This window comes from Lutra lutra, chromosome 14, assembly GCF_902655055.1.
Source record: "Lutra lutra chromosome 14, mLutLut1.2, whole genome shotgun sequence".
In the NCBI taxonomy this organism is placed as follows: Eukaryota; Metazoa; Chordata; class Mammalia; order Carnivora; family Mustelidae; genus Lutra; species Lutra lutra.
Genome location: NC_062291.1, coordinates 30,019,851 through 30,045,436, shown reverse-complemented (window position 1 = coordinate 30,045,436; position 25,586 = coordinate 30,019,851). Strand labels below are relative to the sequence as shown.

Here is a 25,586-nt window from a genome sequence, read left to right as displayed (position 1 = left end):
AAATGGTATTCAGGCTAGGGGCCCTCAGCAGCCACCTCTTCCTCTTCTATAGACAGCTACCTCTACCTTCTTCTTCACTGAGCTAATCAATGGGACAGCTCAGTGGCAACTGCTGGGTCTTTGTCTCTAGAGAGACAGTGCTACTCTCCCAAATAGGGGAACTGTGTCTCCCAGTGCAACCCAGGAGGTTTTCAGACCACGTTGTCTGCTCCTAGGCCTCTGTCTTCCTTCTCTGCAGGAGCACCTCTATGCCTACCAGGCCCCACCCCAGTGATGGCACAGACTTCTAAAACTTCAGACTTTGAGCTCTGCTGCTTGTAAAAACTTAAAATTATTAGCCCTCTCATTTTGCTTGCCAGTGGTTTTGGGCAAGTGTTTTTCTGATGCAATATCCTGCATCCTGCTCTTTTGCTTTCTCTCTCTCTTCCTCCTTCCCTTTCTCTCCATGCTCTGTGATCAGGGCTCTCTCCCCTCTGCTGCAGCATGGGTGATTCTTTTTTCCCCCAAATCATGTCTCCATACCTCCTTCCTTCCACAATGTGGCCTTTTTTCTCCCTCTAGTTGTGCATTTTGTTCTGTCAGTCTCCAGATCAATTTCCTGGTTTTCAGAATGATCTGATAATTACCTAGTTGTGTTTCAGGGATGAGGCAAGCATAAGGTCCTCCGACTATTCCACCATCTTAACCCCAGGCTGGTCCCACTTGTTTTAAGCCCCACAATACCTTGTAATTGTTTCTTTTTTGTTTTGAATAGTCAATTGTTTTTATAGTCATTTGAAAATTGAGAAAAATGAATTATATTTACATATATATTTACTATTTCATTCCTTTGTTGGTATCTAGGTTTCCATCTTGTATTACTTTCCGTTTTCATGAAGGGTTCCCTTTAACACCATTTTTAGTAAAAAAGATCCATCAACGTTGAATTGTTTTCACCCTTGTATGTCTGAAAACATGTGTTTCACTTTTTTTTTTCTTTCAGCATCTTGAAGAAGTTACTCCACTGTCTTTTTAAACTTCAGATACCATTTCTTCCACTTCAACCACTCACCCCCAGGACCGCACCTTGAACTTTGTCATTTATTTGTGCATTTGTCAAATTTTATTAAGCGTTCTTTATTTGTTAGGCACCTTCCTATATTCTGAGGATATGGCAGTAAGTAAGACACACAAGGTCTCTGCTCTCATGGAACTTATAGACAGAATATAGACATAAAACAGTAAATGTTAGTATAATGAGGTCTACCAAAGGTGAAATATAGCATATTATTGTATTGCATGATGGAAGATTCTGATGGCTCTGGGTATTGTCTTAAGGATGTAACCTCTAATATGAGACCTAAAAAATGAGGAGTTATCAAAGCGAAGTGGATAAGGAGTGAGAAGGCAGTGCATATGGTAAAGAATCAGCTTGTTTAAAGGCCCAGAGGCAAAAGCAAATATAATGTATTCAAGAATGAGGATGGGAGTAAGGATGGGAGGGGTGGTAGGGAGAGAGAGTGAGTGTTGTGGAGGGAATAAGAGGATGGAGGGGTGAGGGAGAGGAAATGGGAAAGTAAGGGTGTAAGATCATACAGATCAGGCTGTCAGGACATGCTAAGAATTTTGGACTTTTTTTGGACATTTTATTATTTATTTGACAGAGAGAGACACAGGAAGAGAGGGAACAAGCAGGGAAAGTATGAGAGGGAGAAGCAGGCTTCCCGCTGAGCAGGGAGCCTGATGGGGGCTCGATTCCAGGACCCTAGGATCATGACCTGAGCCAAAGGCAGATGCTTAATGCCTGAGCCACCCAGGTGCTCCTGGACTTATTTTTAAAAGAGTAACCAGAAGGCATTACAGGGGTTTAAGCAAGAGAGTGGAATGACCAGATTTGTATTTTAAAGCTGTCTCTGGCTGTGGAGAATGGATTTGGTTTGGAGTTGATTGGGTTGAAGAGGCAGGATAGATAATGTTAAGAGACTCATTAGGAAACCACTGTGTTGGTCCAGGAACAGGGCCATGGTGGTTTGGGTTGCACTAACAACTGGATTATAGAGCTCTTTAGGAGTAAAACCTAAGGAAATTTAGGTTGAATCTGTGGGCCAGGGGAGGGTAGAGTCCAGGTGTTGCCCAGGTTTCTAGTTAAGTGAGTAGTTCCATTTACTAGAGTAGTAGCACTGGAGGAGGAACCTATTTGGGGGGAAAGATTTAGTTTGGATTATGGGATTGAAGGAGACAGTGTTTCTATTTTTGGTAAAACTCCTATTTGATCAACTCTTTTCCAAACCACGCAGGTTCACTTTCATTCTTACTTATGTTTTCTAGAGAAAAGTAACAATTTTAATTCTGTGTCTCTTAAAACAGAGATTTAGTGATCTTAATTGAATGGGTGTTTGATATGGCAAGAATACTGTACATGTTATCCAGTTATCCAGAGTTCCAGTTATTTCATATTCTCAGTATGCCCCTTATTTGTATTTTCTTGCCATTTGCTCCTAGTTGTGTCCATATCTAAATGATTCAAAGCGTGGAATCTGGAGCGCAGGTTGAATTCTGTCTCTGTCATGCAAGCTGGTAAACCTCATTTTGCTCATCTGTAAAATGAGGGTAACTCTGGTACCTACTTTAGGGGGATTGTTAATGATAACTAGATAAATCATTTCACATAAAGCACTTAGAAGCATTTGTGACACACAGCCAAGAGGGGTGGTTTATAAATTGTTACTCTGATGCTAGATGATGTAGAAGTCTGAAGCCACAGACCTGAAAATTCCAGAGGGAACCAACCAAACTTTCTTCTTCCCCCTCCCCATCTCCCTCCCTCCCTCCTTTCCTTCCTTCCTTCATGTTTTTTAAATTTTAATTTTGCCATCCCTTGTATTTTTAAAGTTTTTAATTAATTAATTAATTAATTTATTTTTAAGATTTTATTTATTTATTTGACAGAGATCACGAGTAGGCAGAGAGGCAGAGCGAGAGGAAGGGAAGCAGGCTCCCTGATGAGCAGAGAGCCGGATGCGGAGCTTGATCCCAGGACCCCGGGATCATGACCTAAGCTGAAGGCAGAGGCTTTAACCCACTGAGCCACTCAGGTGCCCATTAAGTTTTTATTTTAATTCTAGTTAGCATACACTGTTATTTTAGCTTCAGGTGTACAATATAGTAATTCAACACTTACATGCATCACTCTGCACTCATCACAACTGCACTCCTTAATCCTATCACCTATTTAACCCATCCCCTCACCTCCACCTCCTCTCTGGTAACCATTAGTTTGTTCTTTATATTAAAGACTCTGTTTCTTTATTTTATTATTATTTTTTTAATTTTTAATTTTTTTTTAAGTAGAGTCCATGCCAAGCATGGAGCCCAATGAGGGGCTTGAACTCATAGCCCTGAGATCAAGTCCTGAGTTGAGATCAAGAGTTGAATGCTCAACTGACTGATCCACCCAGGAGCTCCAAAACTCTGTTTCTTGATTTGCCTCTCTCTTTTTACCTTTGCTTGTTTGTTTTGTTTCTTAGATTCCACATATTAGTGAAATCATATGGTATTTATCTTTCTCTGGCTGACTTATTTCTCTAAGCATTTTACTCTCAAGCTCTATCCATCTCATTGCAAATGACAAGATTTCATTCTTTTTTATGGCTGAATGATATTCCACTATATATATAATTATTATTATCCTACTATATTTCAATATTCCAAAATTATATATATCACATCTTCTTTAGCCATTCGTCAATCTATGGACTCTTGGGCTGCTTCCATATCTTGGCTATTGCAAATAATGCTGCTGTAAACACTGGGGTGCACATATCCCTTTAAATTAGTGTTCTTGTGTTCTTTGGGTCAGTACTTACTAGAGTGATTCCTGGTTTATAAGGTAGTTCTATATTTAACTTTTTGAGGCACCTCCATACTGTTTTTCACTGTGGTTGCATCAGTTTGCATTCCTACCAAAAGTGAAAGAAGGTTTCTTTTTCTCTATATCTTCACCAACACCTGTTGATTTTAGCCATTTTAACAGGTTGGAGGTGATATCTCATTATAGTTTCGATTTGTGTTTCCCTGATGAGGGCTGATGAGCATCTTTTCATTTGTCTGTTCGTCATTTGGAAGTTTTCTTTGGAAAGTGTCTATTCATGGTTTTTTGCCCATTTTTAAATTGGATTATTCATTTTTGGGGGTTTGAGTTTGATAAATTTTTTATTTATTTTAGATACTCATCCTTTCTCAAATATGGTATTTACAAATATCTTCTTCCATTCCAGAGGCTGCCTTTTAATTTTGTTGATAGTTTCCTTCACTGTGCAGAAGCTTTTGATTTTGAAGAGGTCCCAAAAGTTTATTTTTGCTTTTGCTTTCTTTGCCTCAGGAGACGTATCTAGAAGGAAGTTGCTAAGGCCAATGCCAGAGAGGTTATTGCCTGTGTTCTCCCCTAGGATTTTGATGGTATCTTGTCTCACATTTATATCTTTAATGCATTTTGAATTTATTTTTGTGTATGGTGTAAAAACGTGGTCTAGTTTTATTCTTTTGCATGTTCCAATCTAATTTTTCTAACACCATTTGTTAAAAAGACATTCTTTTACTCACTGGATATTCTTTTCTACTTTGTTGAAGATTAATTGACCATATGGATTTGGGTTTATTTCTGGATTTTCTATTCTGTTCTATTGATATATGTGTCTATTTTTGTGCTGGTACCACACCATTTTGATCACTACAGCTTTGTAGTATAACTTGAAGTCCAGAATTGTGGTATCTCCAGATCTGATTTTCAGAAGTAGCAGTTCTTTTTTTTTTAACTAACGTATCTCCCTCCATCCCTCCTTCCCTCCCTTCCTCCCTCTCTCCCTTGCTTCTTTCCTTCTTCCCTCCCTCCCTCCCTTCCTCCCTCCCTTCCTTCCATTCAAACCCGGTGTGGGGCTTGAAATCATAACCCTGAGATCAAGAGTTGAATGCTCTACCAACTGAGGTAGCCAGGCACATTCAGAAGTAGTAATTCTTAATCATAATAAGATCCCATATTTGTATTTAGCTGGAAGAGATCTTGAGAAGTCTAGTCCACTTCAGTCCTCATTATTTACAGATAGGAAAACAGAGAATAGGAGAGTCGAAATGATGCCGCCTTGATTACATGGCTGGTAAGTTTATATTTAAGACTGTAGTTCAATTCTTCTGATTACTAGTCCAGTACCTTTTTAGGAAAAAAAGCTGTTCCTTGCGGTTAATTGGGTAATTGAAAATTGTATAATTATATGGCTAAAGCTACAGATAAAGGACAATGGATTTTTGGTCATGTTTGTAATGTTTCAGAATAGGAGGATCATGGAGCCAGGCAGCATTGCAGTATGTGAATGAAATATGAAGGATTTGGGCAAGGGATATGGCAGTGTAAACCAAGAGAAAATAATATATCCCTCTCATCTAAAATAATTTTCATGGAGAGATATCATTGTGACACTTTATCATTTAAGTGTTGGTAATTCTTTTAGTTGATAATTCTTTGGTTTATAACAAGTGAGAGAGAGAAGGAGAGAGAGATGTCTTTTTCTCAGTATAGTTATATTTTTTCTCTTTTCAGTACTAAACAAACAAAATAGTGCTTCCAAATTGCTAGGCTTATTTTCTTTGAGAGGACATGTGCAATTGTTTTTCTGAGGACAGTTGTAGACTATTCTCTTACCAGTTAGAGAGGAGGGGAGGGAAATTCTAGATTGTATAGACTACTCTCAGTTCATCAGAAAGGCTGTGACATGTAGAAAAAACCCACACATTTGATCAGGACCTGGGTGTTTTGAACTTTTTCTTAATGTTGTTTTTGATTTCTCTGTTTCTAACTAATATGAATGGGAATAAATAATGATCAGACCATTTTGGAAGGTTGATGAGTTCTAACTAGTTAATAATAAGACCTTTTTAGCTAACTATATACAACACAAATGAATGCCTGCTATTTCTTACACTGGGGAATTGTTAATCTGTTCTCATTCTCCTCCTTAAGGTTATTAAGAAAATAGAACCCCTGGGATTCAAACATTTTTATAGAGGGAATACCATTTATTGGTTGACAACATTGCCCTGCCACTATTATATTCAAATAGTAATTTCAGTTATTAATTTTGAGGCTTTTACAATAAAGAGTTTTAAATATATGAGAATATGGAAGAAAGATGGATACAAGTCAGATCATTTTATTCTTACTCTATTTTAATAAAAGCAAATGAGAGAAGCTTAAGGGGTAAATGTTTATACTCAGGGTTTTTTTCTGTAAGGAGGTGCTAAAGGTTTTAATTATAATTTAGTAAATACTTGAAAGACACAAAGCAAAACCCAATTCATTGGGTTAATATGTGATCCTTATATCCCTACAAAAATAAAAACAAATATTATCATAATCAAGTTCTTGAAGGAGACTGTTATTTGAGATTTGCAGGAATAAAGAAAGTATAACCAATTATTCTGTTTTGAATGAACCTGCTTTAGTAATTAATTCATTTCCCCAGATATTTGTCCATTTATTGTGCTATATTACAGTGTTAATATTTCTCTTTATGACTGCAATTATTATAGTTGTGCTCTGGGAAAAAAACTATTAAAATATGTTCTTAATTAATTTGCATGTTCATAATTCTGTTAGAAGGCCCATTTAAAAAATAGTTCATTTATATATTTTCAATTCATTAATGGTATATAAATGATTTCCCTTTTATTGCTTGTTAATTAATAGAAAAATATTTTAAATAGTGAAAATACCCCAAAATTATAAAGGTAAGCTTTTGGAATTAGGTAAGACCATATTAACCCAGGGCACCATTTGTTAATTTCTGAACTGCTACATTTATGTGCTCTGATTATCAGTCAAGAGATATTTGATATCTTTATTCAAATAAATACTGTTTGTGAATGTTTATGCTAATTGATTTTTATTCTTATTTAGATATAATATAATTAGTGATTGGCTTCTGTTTTCCTCCCAGCTCTTGTTTCTGAGGGAGATGTGAGGGTGGGGGGAGGTTTGGTGGGGAAACGCTCCCTGTAGGAACAGGGAGATGAAAGGTGGACCCTGAGACCAGTCTCTCAGGAATAGGATATTAAGAACTAGAGCCAACTAACTGAGGTTTTCTGTGACCATCATTGCTTTTCTGCAAGTCTAGCCAGCCCCAGGACTCAAGCATTCTCATCTGTACTGAAATCTGGAGAGGACAGCTATCAGTAGGTGGTGTCCAACTGCAGCCAGGCATGAGTGGATTTGAATCCCTCAGACTCCCAATTCAGTGGCAAGGCAAGTTTTGCCCTACTCTTTTGATTAATTTAGAAATAAGGAGACCTTGTACCTAACAGGGTTGAATATTTTGGATCCTACTTATTTTGTTTACTTTGTGTAAAAACAATATTTATATGAGAAAAATATCTACAAGCACTGTAAAAATTGAGAGGAAAGAGAATCGAGAAAGCAGTGGGATTTCTCAGCAGTTATATGAGTTTTTTGAATTTTCATAAAGTAGAGGAGCCAAAACTTAATAAATTTGTTTAAGTAAGGCCGGGATACTATCCGGTGGTATCGAACAATATGATATATTTAATCACAACCCTGTAGTTTTTAATACTTCTGCCTTGGCATATTATTACCTCCAGGAATATTCTTGAATATAGAAACTTTTGGGGGGCTTGGACTCAGAGTGGATTTCTAGAGCAGTTGTGTATTAAACAGATTTCCTCACTCTTGGGAGTGGGGACTCCTGGAGGAATTGTCTATCTATACTGTGTGTGCCTAATTACTCCTATTTCATTGAGGCTTTTGCTTGCAGTAAAATTAGTGGATCTTTTACGCATCCTCCAAAAGATGACTAGTACCTATAAAGAGTTAAGTAGGATAGGACTCAGCTGTGACCATTAGTGATACACGATAATTTTCTTAAAGCTTATGAAGTAAAACCATCTGGTTTCTATGCATTTGTCCTGGATAAATGAAAAATTATTTACCCTGCACTAAGTGAAAGTGATAAGAAATGAGTACTCTATTTCAAAATCAAATTGCCAGTCTTAGTAACTTAGAGAATCTAGAAAAAAATGTAGTTTTTTCTAATATAGTGAACATTTTCAGCCTGGTATATCATGAATGTGCTAACTGGTTAGCTAATAAAATTGCATCTTTGTTTCAAGACTTTCTTGCAACTTTCTACTGTTATAAAGTCATACTTTAATTCCTGCTTTAATTATTTGTATTTCCTATATAGTTCATGAGGAATTATTAACAAATTACATTTGGAAGTCAAAAACTGATTTTCCTAGATGAACTTGTATACTTTTCTTACACATGGAGGTGATTTTAAGGAGATATCATGAACCTTGCTAATTCACATGTGATTTGTGGGCCAGCAGCATTGATATTACTTGGGAGCTTGTTAGAAATGCAGAATCTCGGGGCGCCTGGGTGGCTCAGTGGGTTAAGCCGCTGCCTTTGGCTCAGGTCATGATCTCAGGGTCTTGGGATCGAAAGAGTCCCGCATCGGGCTCTCTGCTCAGCGGGGAGCCTGCTTCCCTCTCTCTCTGCCTGCCTCTCCGTCTACTTGTGATCTCTCTCTGTCAAATAAATAAATAAAATCTTTAAAAAAAAAAAAAAAAAAGAAATGCAGAATCTCAAGTTCCATCCCAGACATACTGAATGAGACACTGGGTATGTAGCTCGGCAATATGTGCTTTATCAAGCCCTCCAGATGATTCTAATGCATGTGAAAGTGTGAGAAACACTGCTTTAAGGGAGAGGTATCTTTCCTTGCAACCTTCCACCTGCCAACACTGACATTCTTCCAAGGAATATTGATGCTGTGACTGGCAAAGCTTAATCCTTAGTTATAAAGTGTAGTATTCTTTTTCTTTATATGTGTGTCTGTAACAATTCCCCAGTGTTATCAGAATAGTAAAATATAGAAATTTGCATTAGATTGGGACTCTTGCAATGAGAAAAAAAAGAGAGAACACATTAAAGTGATAGCTGATGATAATGGTGATTTCCAGCCTGCACCCCCGCCCCGCACATTTTACCCTGTGCCTGATGAGGAAGTTTGACTGTAGCCACAATTGCTTTTAGCTAATTATACAACAGGTGGTTTTTTTATTGAAAAAAAAAAATGAAGAAAATTCCAATAATTGTTAGAGTAAAAATAATAAAAAGTTTTCGACAACTGGAGTCATGTTTCACATGTTCAGGTGGGAGGAAATCAGGGGAGAAGAGTAGATAGAGAAAGCCATTCAGTGAAAGTGCTTTTTCTTATGGCAAAAATGACAGCAGTATGCACACTCTTGGCTTTTTATTTATTTTTAAAATTTTTTTAAATTTAAATTTTAGTTAACATACAGTGCAGTATTGGTTTCTGGGGTAGAATTCAGTGATTCATCACTTTATACAACACCCAGTGCTCATTACAATAGTGCCATCCTTAATGCTCATCAGCCATCTAGACCATCCCTTACCCACCTCCCTCCATCAACCCTCAGTTTGTTCTTTAAGAGTCTCTTATGGATTGTTTCCCTCTCTCCTTTTTTTCTTTTTCTCCTTCCAATATATTCATCTGTTTTCTTTCTTAAATTCCACTTATGAGTGAGATATTGTGGTGTTTGTCTTTCTCTGACTGATTTTACTTAGCAAAATATACTCTAACTCCATTCATGTCATTGCAAATGGCAAGAGTTCATTCTTTTTGGTGGATGAGTAGTATTCCATTACACACACACACACACACACACACACACACACATAAATAAATACACACACAACATTTTCTTTATCCATATCAGTCAGTGGACATTTGGGTGTCTCCATAGTTTGGCTATTGTTGATAATGCTGTTATAAACATTGGGGTGCATGTACCCTTTCAAATCTATATTTTTGTATGTTTTGGATTAAATACCTAGTGGTGCAATTCCTGGGTTGTAGGGTAGTTCTATTTTAACTTTTTGAGGAGGGGCGCCTGGGTGGCTCAGTGGGTTAAGCCGCTGCCTTCGGCTCAGGTCATGATCCCAGGTCCTGGGTTCGAGCCCCACATCGGGCTTTCTCCTCAGCGGGGAGCCTGCTTCCTCCTCTCTCTCTGCCTGCCTCTCTGCCTACTTGTGATTTCTCTCTGTCAAATAAATAAATAAAAAATCTTTAACTTTTTGAGGAACCTCCACACTATTCTCCATAGTGGCTGCAATGGTTTGCTTTCCCATCAACAGTGCATCACTCTTGGATTTTTAATATCCATATTATAAAACAAAAACTCTGTTAGTCACCCTAGTTATTTTCTCTTATCCATTACCTCCACAGTGGTAATTTCTTTAAACATCTACTAGATTGGGACGCCTGGGTGGCTCAGTTGGTTGAGCAGCTGCCTTCGGCTCAGGTCATGATCCCAGCGTCCTGGGATCGAGTCCCACATCGGGCTCCTTGCTTGGCGGGGAGCCTGCTTCTCCCTCTGCCTCTGCCTGCCATTCTGTCCACCTGTGCTCGCTCTCTCTCCCTCTCTCTCTGACAAATAAATAAAAATAAAAAAAAATCTACTAGATTATAAAGGAATTAATCATTACAGTCCAGAGTAGGAATTTTTCCAATTCCTAAAATCTACTTTTCATTTTGTAAATGGGGTTTTCTTCTTTTAAAAAGATTTCTTGCTTTTCTAAATTCTAGCCCTTACGCCAAATGAATGGCTAGAATAAACTTTTGCCTTCTTCTTTTAGTCTCCCTCCCCACAAAACTAGTTACACAGTGCTTCCTTATAAATAAATTTTGAAATAAATTTTGAAAATTTTGAAATTTTGAAATTATTGTTTCCATTTTAAAAAGCTTAAAATTACAAGATTTTATTACTTATAATGAATCTAAACTTCCTAATGTGCTTCCTTTCCTTTTGAGATGTTTTCACACCTACTCTATCTAGAAAAAGCAAGTTTTAGACAATGCTTATAATTTAAGGGAACAAACAAATAGCTAAACAAATTTCCAAATAGGTTCAACTACTCTTCCAAGTTATCACTTTCTTGACACGTTCTTTGTGAGATAAGACAAAGTGTTTCTTAAATAGTTCAGATAACAGAATTGTTGCAAGTTGCTATTGCCATAACAGAAGTTTTAGAATGGTCTTTTCTGTGGCCTTGACAGCTCAGTGAAATAACAGAGGCTTGACAGCCTTCACTGATATTGGAAAACAATAAAACCAATATATCCTGGAGCTGGAACATTAAATTAAATTCCCATCATGTTATCTTTGGGGGCTGTTCATTTGCTGGTTAAGAATCTCTTGGCATTTCTTTGAAACAGTATCTGATAACTCTGTTCTCTAGATATTAATTTTCCTTTCCTAACTAATTTTCCTTTTCTTACTTTTTTTTAATAGCCAAACTTATGGCACAGTACTTTTAGTAAATTTCCCTACTTGGTCACTTGTAGATGTTTTTCAGTTTCTGAAATAAGGAAAGTGCTTTTTAGGAAACATATGCAGTACTTAGAGAGATTTTACATATTTTTAAAAATATTTTATTTGAAAGAGAGAGAGAGCACCTGCAGGCAAGCACATGAATGGGGGGAGGGACAAAAGGGGAGGGAGAAGCAGACTCCCCACTGAGCAGGGAGGTCAACACAGGGCTTGATCCCAGGACCCACAGATCATTACCTGAGTTAAAGGCAGATTCTTAACCGACTGAGGCCCCTTAGGTGCCCCAAGAGATTTTACATCTTAATCAGTGAGTAGACAGATCCAAGAAATGTATAAGTACTATTAGATTATGCATTTTCAAATTGATCTAAATAAAATCAGGCTAGAATATTCTGTTTTATAAACAGAGAAATCCCACAGTTGGGTCTACCATGTTAACTTACTCCTTTGGGTTGAGTAAGCTTCTTCAGTTAAATCATCTCCTTTGCTCCCAGGGTCTTCTGTTTTTCAATCACTTTTCCTTGCTGCTGCCATGGTTATCATCCAAGCATATTGTTTTATTTCTCTGCTTTGAAGTGTTGTTGGTTCTCCATTGCAAGCAGGATAAAGTCATAATAATCTGGTTATCATAGGATGCAAATTTCTTCACAAGTTATTTCTAATCTTCCAACATCATTTTCTACTTCTACTCATTTCTTCTCTGTTCTAGCCACATGCAACTTCTTTGTGGTCTCTGAACAGTTCTTGTCCTGGAACATCCATGTGTTTGTTTCATGCTTTATGGCTTTTGACTGAACTCTATTCCTTAAGGGCCCATGACACTCCCATAATGACATGTAATTAACAGAGGTTGATCCTAGTTCTTACTTAAGCCAAGATCTCTAGTCTTAAAGGCCAATTTTAGAGACATGATGTCTCTTGGCAACATGGGAGAATGCATAGTGTCCATAAATCTCCTGCCCAAGGTCCTTTTATTTAGAAATTGTGTTTGTTGTGCTTTGTATAAACAAGGTGGCAACAACATTCTCCTCAGAATTGAACATGAAGTAATGGAGTTGTGATTTGAAAGCCCTGTGGACCAATAATTTTTACTCTGCTAAAAGCAATAAGAATGCTTCTAATACTTCTCTCTGTCTTCCTTCACCTCAGAATGGTGACTCCTGGCCACATTGACCCAGCTGTGGGTAGCAGATGACCTCTCTGTTCGTTGTAGAATGAGTGATACCAGCTTTAGTGCTTTACTCTATTTGGGCACTTTAAGAATCTTACCTTCAGACAGAGGACAGAAACAATGCAAGCAATAGATGGATATTGCTTACTGTCATATTTGATAGAAAGTTCAGGAAGACTGAGTCCCTAATAGCTAGACCCTGCTCTTGTAGTTTTCTTCTCATCAAAAATAATCATAGAAAAGCATTGGCTAAAGGAAGCATTCCAGTTTTGAAGAGCCAAGAATATACTCTATTCCCTTTGTATGAAATTAATAATTCTGTTTTCTGCCTGATCATTGAAACCCTTTGAAGTTTCCTGATTTCTCCTCCCTACCAGGCAGAGTACCTCTCTACTGAATTGTGCTCCAGCAGCTATTTTGTATAATGCCTCTATTTTTAAAAAAGATTTATTTATTTATTTTAGAGAAAGAGAGCATGAGTGGCAGGAGGGACAGGGAGAGAGAGAGGGGGGAGAGAATCTCAAGGAGATTCCCAGGGACTATGGAGCCCCAAACCTTGAGATTATGACCTGAGCTGAATGAAGAGTTAGATGCTTAAATGACTAAGCCACCCAGATGCCCCTTGTATGCTTCTATTATAGAGGTTTTATGTTATGTATGTCATTGTTATTTTTTAACACCTCCCTCACTAACCTGTATCTCATTGTTTTGGTATTTCCGGTACTTAGTATGGTGCTTGGCCTATAGAAAGTAGGTAAGTAATATTGAATGAATGAAGAACATGGCACAAATGAACAAAAAGAAATCAGAACATTTATAAATTCTGATATGCTGTTAAATTTTCCTTATCTATTTTATATGTAAAACAAAGTGAGTTTTATTACATGTGATTTATGCACTAAGTGCTTTAAGTGACATACAGCTATCTAAGTTCCCAGTTAATTTGGGAGCACTTCTAATATATACTTCTAAAAAATAGTAGTAGGGACTAAATGAATTTGGGTTGAATGAAATGTTTCTTGAATACTTTCACAAGAACTGGGGAAATTGTCAAGCCCATTTATTCATTTAATAAGCATTTATTGAGCACCAACTATAGGCCAATCTTGGTGCTTAGATAATAAAGATTAACAACAGTCTTTGTTGACGAAACTTATAATTTAGAGTAATTATCAAATAAATGCAGAAATAATTGTTTAGAGAATTGTATTAAGTGCTAGGAAGAAAATTATCAAATATAATGATGATTATATTTTTTCAGTCTGGGAAAGAAATAGTATTTAGAAATTGGTTGCCTCAATATAGAAATAAAGGTATTTGGAAATTGAGTCAGGATACCTTAAAATCTCAGCAAATGCTATATAACCAGAATTCTTTTGTTATCCTTAAAGGTATTAATAAATGAAACATTGTTATAGGAACCATTTTGATAAGGGGAAGGACTTATTTTCTATCGAAATTTTTTATTTCATTGCTTATACAATTTTTTATTTTATTGCTTGTACAAATACAAGCAAAAATTTATATATATAAGCTCATATATATAACATCATCAAGGAGAGAATAGCCATACATTCTCAGCTCATCAACAGCTTCCCTGTCATATGCGGTTTTCATTTCATCTTTAATGCTGTTTTCTTACAAATGATAAGAGTATTGAATTGGAAGCCTATTGAAGAACTTTATTATCTTTTAAAATCTACTGTTGATGAGAATTGGGGCTGAGTGCTTGCTGATCAATGTTAACAGTAATGTGAAGTGTCCACAGGAAGGTATCTTCATCTAAACATCCTCATCAGTCATGCACTGAGGGAAAATGGGTGAAGGCGGGAGAGAGTAACAGAACACTCATTAGGGCTGATTGTGTTAATAGCCATTTGACCTAGATTTCATAGACCTACTAATTTTTTGAGTATTTACTGATTGTCCTCATTGAACCAGCATTTATGCTCTCTTAATAAGGAGATCCAGAGAATTCCAGAGAGATCTGTCTGAAATTCAGAATGTATTTTAAAGGGAAGATGATATTTGCATTCTCCATCAGTTATTATTCCTAAGCAACTCCAAGTTTTTAAGAAGATTTTATTTATTTATTTGACACAGAGAGAGGGATCACAAGTAGGCAGAGAGGCAGGCAGAGAGAGAGAGGGGGAAGCAGGCTCCCTGCTGAGCAGAGAGTCTGATGCAGGGCTTGATCCCAGGACCCTGAGATCATGACCTGAGCTGAAGGTAGAGGCTTAACCCACTGAGCCACCCAGGTGCCCCGGGCAATTCCAATTTTTGATAAAGTAGTAGTTTGTGAGAGCTGAGTGTCACCAGCTCTCATTCATTTGGCAGATATTGGTTGAGGACTCATTACGTGCCAAGTCCTGTTCTTAGCATTGCATGTACGTAGTAAGTATTCCGTGGACCTGAGGGAATAATACACACCATCATCAATCATCATGGTAATGTTAATTTTTTTCTCATGTACTGCCATTGTGTTGGCTCATTTATTTATGTGGTATGTTTAGGGAGAAGTTTGCATTAAGACAATAAAATGAATATTAAAGTTCTCATTCTGAATTTGATTTAAAACTAAAGAAAATTTTAATGTATTTTTGAATTAAATAAAACTGTATCCCAGGAATGCAACACAAACTAGCCTTTCCTTTTCTCTGGGTTATCTCTATTCTTAGGCTGGCTTTCTCCCTGAGGTAAGAAAGAGAGCTCCCAGCAAATCCAGGCTTGTATTGTTCTTGTTTTTATCAGCTGATGATTACCTTCTTTCCTCTATGTAAGTCTCCCCAAACACAGTGATGGGCTCTGCCTCGGTCAAAATGTTCGGATTGATTGGTCATGCCCACCCCTAAGGAGAGGAAGACAGAGTAAAAATATTGATAGCCCTTATAGAATCACATGAAGTGAGAGAAGGACAGCATGCTAATGGGGGAAAAAAGGGTCCTGTGTCTATCAGGTGTCTATCACAAATATATGTAAAACTTAATTGTTTCTGTATCTTATCTGAAAAAACGTTCTAAATATATTAAAATTAAAAATCAGGAAATTTTAACTTATATTAGAAATTACCTCTATTAAAAAGATCAAGTATCTTCTTTTTTATTGAATAGGCATTTTAGAAAGAGTACTTCTCTTTTTCTCTTTACAAATGCATTTTTGGATTTTAATTTTGGTATAATTTCAAGATTATAAAAATTCACAGGAATAGTACAAGGAACTCTTACTAACTCATACACATTTTACTCAGATTTTTTGTTTACATTGTATACTATTTATTCTCTTTCTTTTTCTGAACTTTTGGAAAGTAAATTGGAGACAGTATGCTCTCTTTATCCTAAATACTTTATTGCATGTTTCCATGAATAAGGATATTGTCCTGAATAACTTCAATAGTTATCCACATCAGGAAATTTAATATTGATATCATACTATTATCTAATTTAGAGTCGACACATATTTACATTTTGTCAGTTGTCCCAAAATTATAACTATTTTTTCATAGTCCAGGATCCAACGAGGGCACATATTGCATTGTTTTCATATTTCTTTAGCCTCCTTTAATCTGAAAGAATCTCAGATTTTCTTTGTATTTCTTGACCTTTTTTGTGTTTTTTTAAGATCGTAGGCTGATACTTACAAGAATATCCTTCAATTTGAGTTTGTCTCATAGTTTCATGGTTAAATTTAGGCTATGAATTTTTTTTAGTATTTTTTAAGTTGAAGTATAATTGGCATACAATGTTACATTAGTTTTAGGTGTACAATACAGTGATTCAACAACTCTGTACTATATGGTATGCTCACATGTGTAGCTACCATCTGTCACACTGTTATAATACCATCAGCTACATTTCCTATGTTGAAGCTTTCTCCCACATGACTTATTCATTCTGTAACTGTAAACCTGTACCTCCCATTCCCCTTCACCCATTTTGCCCATTCCATCACCTCTATTTTCCCACCCCTTTCCCCTCTGGTAGCCATCAATTTGTTCTCTATACTTATGGGTCTGTTTCTGTTTTTGTTTGTTCATTTATTTTGCCCTTTAAATTCCACATATAAGTGAAATCACATGGCATTTGTCTTTCTCAGTCTGACTTATTTCACTTAGCATAACATCCCCTAGGTCCATCCATGTTGCTACACATCTCAAGGCTTCATTCTTTGTTATGGCTGAATAATATTCCATTACACATACACACACACTTTCTTTATCCATTCATCTATCAGTGAACCCTTAGTTTGCTTCTATATCTTGACTATTGTAAATAATTCTGCAGTAAACATAGGGGTGCATATATCTTTTTGAATTAGTGTTTTCATTTTCTTTGGGGAAATACCCAGTAGTAGAATTACTAGATCATATAGTATTTGTATTTTTAGCTTTTTGAGGAACCTTCATACTGTTTTCTACAGTAGCTGCACCAATTTATGTTCCTACCAGCAGTACGCAAGTGTTCCTTTTTCACCATGTCCTTGTTAACACTTATTATTTCTTGTCTTTTTCTCTCCATAAGCAATAATATTTTATTTATTTATTTTTAATTAAAAACTTTTTTATTATGTTCAGTTAGCCAGCATATAGTACATCATTAGTTTTTGAGGTAGTGTTCAATGATTCATTGGTTGCGTACAACACCCAGTGCTCTTCTTCTTGGTTGTAGCCATTCTGACAGGTGTAAGCTGATATCTCATTGTGGTTTTGATTTGCATTTCCCTGATGATCAGTGATGTTGAGCATGTTTTCATGTGTCTTTGGCCATCCATATGTCTTTTTTGGAAAAATATATATTCAGGTCCTCTTGAGCTCTGAATTATTGATAGGAATAGCACAAAATTGGTGTAGCATCCTTCTCAGTGTGCATGTATTGTTTTGTCCCAATATTAGTGATATTAATCACACAAAGACAAGAATATTTCTGTATCTATATCAATATTTATATTTATGTTAAAAAGCATGAGTTTATTCTGATGTCAACATCAGCACCTTCATTTGTTCATCTTATACTTTTTTTTTGAGATTATGCAGAGCACCTTATTAGTCACTCTGGAGAATTAAGGAAGAGTAGGAGAAAATATCTGTGTCAGAAAGGTCTTATTAATCTGAATGACTTCTTTCATTTGGTAATGGAAAACATAATTTTTTAAGATTTGTAAGAAATCTAAGAAGAAATATTCAATTAAAGAAGCCCAGAGAAGAGTTGTGTAAATTGCATGCTTACTTTACCTAAAAACACAAAGTGTATGAGGTGTAGAGAGATACACATGGTCCACATGTGATTGAAGGAAAGGTGCCCTTGGGGTTAATTTTCTAAAGCTGGTGTATTATTGTACTTGAGGCATATTTACTATTTGGATACGATCTGTGAAGACGTTAGAGTAGATGCATGGTGGTTTACAAAAATCCACTGAAGTATTAGGCTGTAGAAAGAAATTAACTTCATGAGTTATCCATGAAATTATAATTATAGGGAAAAAGCTCTATGGCTGAATTTATGATGGAATGTTTTATGTTTTATATTGATATTCTTCACTATTAAATGTAACATCCTGAAACCTGCAAAGTAATAGTAGTATCTTAAATTTTTTAGTTCTTTTACTTTAGTATTACTGAAAGACCTTGTCTTTCTGTTTATTTATTTACATATAATGTATTATTAATTTCAGGGGTATAGGTCTGTAAATCATCAGTCTTACACAATTCACAGCATTTACCATAGCACATACCCTCCCCAATGTCCATCACCCAGCCACCCTATCCCTCCCCACAACCCGCCTCCAGGAAGCCCTTAGTTTGTTTCTTGAGATTAAGAGTCTCTTGTGGTTATAGCTTGTCTTTCTTGTCATCCAATGTAGCATGCTTTACAGATTTTGTTGATGACTCAGATGACTGAGAGGAATTCAACTTCTTCTTTTTTAACTCCCTAGACTTTCTTTAGTGAAGAGGAACTACCACTGTTCTAAATTATAAGGTAAAGGTGATGTTATTTCATTATGAAGTAGAGACATTTACATGTATACTTTATCAACATTTACATATATACTATATCTGTGGTATATTCCATTATTTTATAGTAAATACATTGCAATTATTTTTCTTAAAAACAATAAAAACTATTAATTATTGATAAAAGACAATCTTTACTTCTGCCGATTCATTAGTTCCAGAACAATAAACATAATACTCCATTAGTAATAAGAAGGGGAGAGTCAATTATTTTACCATTTGGTTGAATGTTTTACAAGAAAATTCTGTGACCTTAGAAAATAAACAAATATAATAAAAGCTAATTCATGAAATACCTATTATGTACCAGGAACCATTCTAAGAGTGTTACATGTATGAGCTTACTTGATTCTCCTAAAACTCCTATGAGGTAGATACCAATATTCCGATTTTCAGGTATGGCACAGAGAGGTTTAATTACTTTGTAAAGTCACATAGCTACAAAAGGTGGGACTGGGATTTGAACCTGGGGAATTTACCTTGTGAGTCTGGGGTCCTAACAAATTGCCTCTATTCAGTAATTAATTAGACTAACATTCCTGCAAAATTTTTATACTATGTTACAATTTAAAAGAATGTATAATTTTAGACATTTTGAAAGATACTACTATAATGATAATTTTAAAATTCATACTATCATGTATAATTTTTACAACCATTTGTTAATTCTTCTTACATTTGTTTTGGGTGATTGAAAGTACAAACTGCAGAAAGAGATTTAAATGCTTTTTCATTAGTAAATGCTGCTAGTAAAATGCTGCTAGTTTGTTAGTTGATATTAGCTTTTAATGTATACTGTTTAACCCTGAAGGAACACTAGTACATTAGATATGTGCCTAATTTTAAAAAGGAATTTATGAATATAGTTACTCTACTGTTGTTTTTATAAAAGAATAAAATTTGAATCATAACTATGCAGTATCTCAGTTGGCACATATGTTCCTGGCAAAGGAAAGATTAAAATTACATTGGTTTTTAAATTTCTGAAGACCAATTAGTTTACTGATATTCATTTACATTCTTCCCTGAATATGAGAAAGTGCTTTAATTTACTTGCAATTGATGACAGAATTATTCTAGAAGCATGTGTAGAAGATTGAAAAAAAATTTTTTTTTGGTTTGAAGGCAAGGGTGATGTATGTTACATTACTACCCTATCTAATTAGATAATCCATTTAAGATTTATTCTATTAAATGTCTTCATTGTTCCATTTTATGTAGATGGAGACACAATGTGGTATAGTAGAACAACTACTGGATTAGTCCTGGTTCCCAACTTAGACATGGAATCTTAAATGAAGTCATTTAACATTTGATCCTCAGTTTCTTCATTTGTAAAATGGGGTTAATAAGCCCTCCTTCCACCTTACCTAGTTTTTGTGAGGACTGTCTGAAGCCATGTATGCAAATTTATTTTTAGGCATTTTCTGAAATGTTTAAAGGCAGTGTCTTCATTAATGAAGGTAGAGAGACATAAACTGTCGTTTAGCTTTGTTAGATATTATTTTAAAAATTATTAAACTACATATATATACACATACATATAGTTAGTAATGTTTTTATTGCAGTATAATTTACATACCATAAATTTTTCTATCTAGCGTGTACAATTACGTTATTTTAGTAAGTTTGCAGAATTGTGCACGTATTACCATAATCCAATTTTTAGAATATTTTTGTCAACCCCAAAGATCCTCTATTCCCATTTTTAGTTATTCCCTATTCCCACTTCTAGTCCCAGGCAGCCACTAATCTAAGTTCTGTATTTGTGGATTTGACTTTTCTTGACATTTCATTTAAATGGTCTTTCCTGTGGCGCCTGTGTGGCTCAGCTGGTTGAGTGTCTGCCTTCGGCTGAGGTCATGATCACAGGGTTACTGGGGGTCGAGCCCCATGTCGGGCTTTCTGATCAGTGGAAAGTCTGCTTCTCCCTCTGCCTCTCCCTGGCTTGTGCTCTCTCCCTCTCTGTCAAATAAATAAATAAAATCTTAAAAAAAATAGTATTTCCTGTATTGCTTCTTCTACTGTATAGAATAATTTTGAGGTTCATCCATGTTGTAGTTTTGTATCAGTACTTTTTCTTTTTTAATGCTGAGTAATATTCCATTACATAGATACACCGCATATTCTTTAATTCATTCATCAGTTGAGGGACATTTGGGTTGTTTCCACTTTTTGGCCATTATGAATAATGTAGTTATGGACAATGTATACAAGGTTTTATGTGGACATAGGCTTTTATATTGAACTGTACCTATGCTGATATTTGGATGGAAATTTGATTTTATTCACCATATGTAGTGTTCAAAGGGAAAGAGTATAAAGAATTTGGCATATTTTCCTCATAGTTATGTAACAGATGGGTTATGAATTGGCATCCCCCAGTAAGGTATTTTTTTTCTCTCACATATGAATGAAATCTTATCTTTATAATATACAACAACCTTATTTTTTCTGTAAGAGTTATTTCCTTTCTTCTGGTGTTTTCTTTTTTGTTTGTTTTTTTGCATAAAACTAAGTGACTTTCTATAGGGACTTTGTAAGTTGGGTCCACTCTGAAAACTCAGACCCTGATTTGATACCTTCCCTTTCCTCACCTTTCCCTTTCCTTCCCTTTTTAATTTACAGACCTCATTTTATTGTGCTTCACTTTTTGGCATTTCACAGGACGTTGTGTTTTTTAGAAATTGAAAGTTTATAGCAATTCTGTGTCAAGCAAGTCTGTTGGCACCATTTGCTCACTACCTGTCTCTATCTCACATTTTGTAATTCTTGCAAATTTTTTTGCCATTATTATATTATACGGTGATATGTGATCAGTGATTTTTGATGTTAACTATTGTAATTGTTTTGGAGCACCATGAGGTGGGACTGTATAAGATGGCAAACTTAATAAATGTTGTGTGTGTTTTGAATGCTACTGACTGGCCGTTCTCCAGTCTGACTCCCTTTACTCTGACCTCCTATTCCCTGTAACACAACAGTATTGAAATTAGGCTGATTAATAAACCTACAATGGCCTCTAAGTGTTCAAGTGAAAAGAAGAGTGCACAGCTCTTACTTTAAATTAAAGGTAGAAATGATTAATCTTAGTGAAGAAGACATGTTAAAACCTAGATAGGCTGAAAACTAGGCCTCCTGTGCCAAACAGCCAACTTTTGAAAGCAAAGGAAAGGTTCTTGCAGGAAATTAAGTCTGCTACAGTGAACATATACATAAGAAAGTGAAACAGCCTTTTTGCTGATTTGGAAAAAGGTTAGTGGTCTGGATAGAAGGTCCAACCAGCCACAACATTCGCTTGTGGTATAGTCTAATCCAGAGCAAAACTCTTTAACTCTTTGAAGGCAAAGAGAGGTAAAGAAGCTGCAGAGGAGAAGTTTGAATCCAGCAGAGGCTGGTTCATGAAGTTTAAGGAAAGAAACCATCTCTGTAACATAAAAGTACAAGGTTAAGGAAGCAACAAGTTATTTAGAAGATGGAGCTAAGATAATTAACGAGGGTGGCTACGTTCAACAGCAGATTTTCTGCTTACTGGAAGAAAAATCTGTTGGAAGAAGATGGCATCTAGGACTTTGATAGCTAGAAAGGAGAAGTCAATGCCCAGCTTCAAAGCTTCAAAGGACAGGCTGACTCTCTTAGGGGTTAATGCAGCTGGTGACATTAAGTTGAAGCCAGTGTTCCTTTATTGTTCTGAATAATCTAGGGCCCTTAAGAATTATGCTTAATATACTCTGCCTGTGCTCTGGAAATGGAAAAACAAAGCCGGATGGTAACACATCTCTTTACAGCATGGTTTACTGAATATTTTAAGCCTACTGTTGAGAACTACTGCTCAGAAAAAGATTCCTTTTAAAATACTACCACTCATTGACGATATTGGGTAGCCTAAAAGCTCTCTTGGAGATGTACAAGATTAATGTTGCTTTCATGCCTGCCAATGCAGCATTCATTCTGCAGCCCATGGATCAAGGAGTCACTTTAACTTTGAAGTCTTAATATTATTTAAGAAATATATTTTGTAATGCTATAGCTGCCATAAATTGCAATTCCTCTGGTAGATCTGGGCAACATAAACTGAAATCCTTCTAGAAAGGATTCACCATTCTAGATGCCAATAAGAACATTGATGATTCATGGGGAGAGATCAAAATACCACCATTGACAGAAGTTTGGGAAAAGTTGATTCCAACACTCAAGGATGACTTGGAGGGCTTTGAGACTTCAGTGGAAGAAGTAATTGTAGGTGTGGTAGAAATAGGAAGAGAATTAGAATAAGAAGTGGAGCCTAAAGATGAGACTGAATTGTTGGAATCTTATGATAAAACTTTCAGGGATAGAGGAACAAAGGAAGTGGCTTCTTGAGATGGAATCTACTTCTGGTGAAGATACTGTGGATATTATGTGAGGAATGAAGTGCTGTCAAATGACAACAAAGGATTTAGATACATAGATACATAAACTTAGTTGATACAGGAGCAGCAGGGTTTGAGAGGATCGATTCCAAGAAGTTCTCTTGTGGGTAAAATGCTATCAAACAGCATTGCATGCTATAGAGACATCATTCATGAAGGGAAGAGTTGATCAATGCAGCAAAGTTCATTGTTGTCTTAAGATTGCCACAGTCACCTCCAACCGTAGCAACGACACCCCTGATCAGTCAGCAGACGTCCACATCCAGGCAAGACCCTCCACCAGCAAAGAGATTACAATTTGCTAAAAGCTCAGATGATAGTTACCATTTTATAGCAATAAATTTTTTTAAATTAAGGTGTATACATTTTTTTAGTCATAACACTATTGTATACTTAATAAATTACAGCATAATAAAAGCATAACTTTTACATGCCCTAGGAAACTAAAAAATTTATTTTACTAGTTTTATTGCACTGTTTGTTGTATTGCAGTTACCTGAAACTGAAACTTCAAGATTTCTGAGATATGTGCATTTAGATTTTTGTCATATATTTTTGTCTTAGTGTTGATAATTCCTGGCTTTTGTACTATCCCTGGCATGTTTATGATATCACTATTTTAACATGTGATCACTAGTAAATGGTGTTTCTTGTTCTGTTTATTTTCAATATTTGGTTTGGCCTAGGAATAGTTTATATGAAAATTTTATATCTGAAATAAACAGTAGTAATCCAGAGTCATGTTATTAGATAAGCTTTCAGACTTTAGGATGCTAATAAAGACTTTTAATTGCCAGTTTCTAAATTTTAAATTTCTTTGTAATTTAATTCTGAAGTTCTTTTCTAAGTGGTTGAAATTTAGTCTGTGTGGTTTAGTATGTTAAAAGAAATGCCCAATAAAATTGCATCCTTATAATAATTTATAGGGTATTATATTACATATTTTTAACACCACTTTGGTAAATTGTAGCTAGGGTGATATAACTGCCTATGGGAATTACATACATACTCTGTAGTGTCCACTGTGTCTGTGTATATAACTTTGGGGTTATTTTTAAAAAATTGAGTGGTGTATTATTTACTAGCACTTAAAAGTTTTCTGTCAGAAAAATAATTCTTTCTTTCATTACCAAAGTGGTATGATCTCAATATCATCTTTCCCACAAAATGTTCCTTTTACAGATGTTAGGGTATGCCATTTGTGGGGGGGACAGATTATGTATTTGGAACTATTTTCCCATGAGTTGTTCATTTTGTTATCCTCAAAATTAACACAGGATTCAAAATAAATGCATCTATAAGCTTATCTCTGGTTTCTAGATCCCTTATTTAAAAAATTTGTTTAAAAGTCAATTTGTTCAAGGTATGACAGAATTACTTTTTGTACTTTTGAATCATACAGAACATTAACAGGTGTTAAAGTAGATTGTTAGATATGGGAATAAATTAGTTATAAATGACAAGACCTTACAAACAGTTAAAATTCTTATTGGCATCTTGAAAGTCTTGCTGTACATATTCAAGAGTTTATTTGATTTAAAGGACTTTTCTTTTTTTTAAAAGATTTTATTTATTCATTTGACACACACAGAGAGAGAGAGATCACAAGTAGGCAGAGAGGCAGGCAGAGAGAGAGAGGGAGAAGCAGGCTCCCCGCCAAGCAGAGAACCCAATGCGGGGCTCAATCTCAGGATGCTGAGATCATAACCTGAGCTGAAGGCAGAGGCCTTAACCCACTGAGCCACACAGGCACCCCTTGATTTACAGGACTTTAATCAAGATATAAATTCTTCCACTTTTTCTGATTGTAGTATATGCATATACATGAATGCATGCTTAATCGGAGGTACTAGAATAAGTGTTGTGTGAGATACAGGAGTTTGAAACAATCTCTGTTCCCTTGGTGCATATAGTCATCTGGGAGGTATGACAGGTGTCAGGAATAGAAGACAAACTTTGGAAGGTGTCCAAATGGAGGAGGTGATTGCCTTTAGTCCATAGAATCAAGAAAGCCACTATAAAGGGTATAGTATCATTTTAACAAGATGCAATGGAAGGTGCTCCAGCTAGGAGAAACCTTGGGAAGAAGTTACAAATGTAGAAAAGCATAAAATATTCAGTATGTTTGCATCGTAGGATAGGAAATGGTGTTGAAAAAGTTAGGAAGGACCAGCGCATGGAGGGCCCTCATTGCCTTAACCAAGAACTGCAAATTTTAATTCATTACCAATAAAATGACTTAGGATTTTGATCAGAGTCTAGGGAGTTTAATGTGGCAATTTGTATTAATGCAATTAATGAAAATACTGATAAAATTAAATAAAGCTAATGACAGTGTTTTTTTTTAATTTATTTTTTTAAATTATTTATTTATTTGACAGAGAGAGAGAGAGAGAGGTAGGTCACAGTAGGCAGAGAGGCAGGCAGAGAGGGAGGGGGAAGCAGGCTCCCTGCCGAGCGGAGAGCCCAATGTAGGGCTCGATCCCAGGACCTTGAGACCATGACCTTAAACCACTGAGCCACCCAGGTGCCCCTAATGACAGTGTTTTAAAATTTGACTGTAATTGGTATTTGTAAGTCTTTAATAGTTCAA

At 35.8% G+C, this 25,586-nt stretch overlaps 1 protein-coding gene across 6 annotated transcripts in view; it reads left to right on the top strand.

Moving 5' to 3' along the window:
- Positions 1 to 25,586, top strand: part of CTNNA3 (catenin alpha 3) — a 1,776,580-nt gene that overhangs the window by 278,023 nt on the left and 1,472,971 nt on the right. The gene's annotated exons all lie outside the window — the stretch shown is intronic.